The sequence below is a fragment of the Geospiza fortis genome, unplaced genomic scaffold (genome assembly GCF_000277835.1).
Source record: "Geospiza fortis unplaced genomic scaffold, GeoFor_1.0 scaffold54, whole genome shotgun sequence".
NCBI lineage: Eukaryota > Metazoa > Chordata > Aves > Passeriformes > Thraupidae > Geospiza > Geospiza fortis.
Genome location: NW_005054301.1, coordinates 17158912 through 17160933, shown reverse-complemented (window position 1 = coordinate 17160933; position 2022 = coordinate 17158912).

Sequence of the window (2022 nt, the reverse complement as noted above, 5' to 3'; positions counted from 1 at the left end):
CAGGGATCCCAGCCAAAATCATGACTGAGGGAGATAACAGTGGCACTTAGTGCTAGGCAAGGCCAGGGCTGTGCTGTGCAATGGGACACTGGACACTCAAACTGCAGTTTTTAAGTGCTTGAAGCACAGCATAGAGAGCTACAGAAAGAACTTGTTTCGCCAGAGTCCTTTGTTCACACACCATAAAGCAATGAGTTAAGGATCTGTTTTATACTGGGATTGAATTTCTTTATTTTAATAAGGTGAGCTGTATTCATCTGTACTTCAGACTCCCAGATCTTGCACCAAGAAACTTCTCTGAGGTCCAAACTAGGCCCACCTAGTTGTGAATCATATGCAGGAGACCTGAGCTATCCCTGCTGGCACCAGAGAGGAGGCAAGGTGTGGAAACCTCAGTCTCCACTGGAACCACAAGCAGCTGCCTCCCTCATTGCCCAGTGTGCACGCTGTGCCTGCAGCACAGCACAGGTCTAGCTCAGCTGGGGGCAGAGAGCCACCCAGCACCACTGCCTGGGCTCTGGGCGTGGGCTGAATGAGCACACAGTGGGGCCATGGCTCCTCTCCTTAGCCCAGTGCCGATGTGCTGAAAGAAAACATAATGTGGAAGAAATGTTCATTTATGCTTTTGCAGAAGATGGTGATATAGGTTTGTGCTACAACACACAGCATAGAATTTGTGGTGTTTTCTGAACCAAAGCTAGACAACTCCTGGAGTGCACAGGCAAGGTCCCTTTGAAAAACAAAACCCACCATTAACATCAGTTAAGAAGGCCCCCAGCAGAATTACAAAAAGCACAATTGCTTCCCAAAGCCAGTCTTGGGTTTGCTGGCAAACACTCCATACAAAACACTCTCTGTTAAGACTCCTGGTTCCTAAGCTGGCCTTTTTTTAAACCCATTTCCTATTCAAGCTGTTTTCCAAACTAAGGAGCATAATTTTGCAGATGTTCTGTCCAATTTAATATCAGCTTTTGAACAGTTTCCAAGGTATTTTGCCTGAAATGGCTTGTAAGGGCTGGCTGCTGAGAATTTAGAAGGTCAACATTCTGCACGTTGATTGTGTTAGTTATGTTACAGATAAGAGAAAAAAAGTCTGGGGGAGAAGGAAGAGAATGGCAGTATCACTGTTGGAAGTAGAGGCAGAAGCAAGCCATTTTCAGTCCTTTTGACTAGCCCAGAGAATGGCAGCACTGCCAGGGAAAGGATGAAGGCCTCTTGAGGTACCTTACATCAACTCCAGAACCAGGAAGCTTGGCGAAGGAATTGGTCTTTTCTTTTTCGAAATATCCTTTTCCTGGTTTTAGTTAAGTCCTGCAGGACCCCAGATGTAACAACTACTGCTCTTCCCTTAGCCCCAGAACTTGTTACCTTTGGTAATACAAGGAAATTAACTGGGCTGGCCAGTCCATTCTTGACAGAGGCACACTGGCTGTCAGACCTCTGCATTTCCTTCTTTTATTGTTGAATTTGCACTGAAAGACTTAGCAGAGCTCTTTCTGACCACCTACAAGCAATCCAGACTGTGACTACCATACAAACAGAAATCCTCCCCTGGGACTGCAACTGCCTTGCCTTCCATGTGCAATAAATGAGTTGGCTCCTTATTCATTGCACAGATTTACACGTGATCAAGTGAAATGACATTGATGACAAAGCTGGTCAAATGCACTTGAAAGGATCAGTGTGTGGCCTCCTCTGCCATGGACCTGGTGCTGCAGCCTCTGATGAACTGCACTCCCTTGTAGCCTAGAAAAACCTATGTTTTACAACAGCAGCAGCTTTCCAGCATGGCTTGTTACTCACCATCTTTGAGGATTAAAAGGTTTTGGACAACCGCTAGAAAATACTATTTCAGGCTCCCATGTAGCAAGGCATGACCTGCACAGTAAAGTATGAGGCTCCCATGTGAAAGGGAGCTGTGAGGACATGCAAGGTGCAGAGCCTGTCTCCTACCGTGGTGTGGGGAGACTGCTACAAGATCCCACATTCCACTTTCTACAATCATCTCTGTGCTCCTGCTGA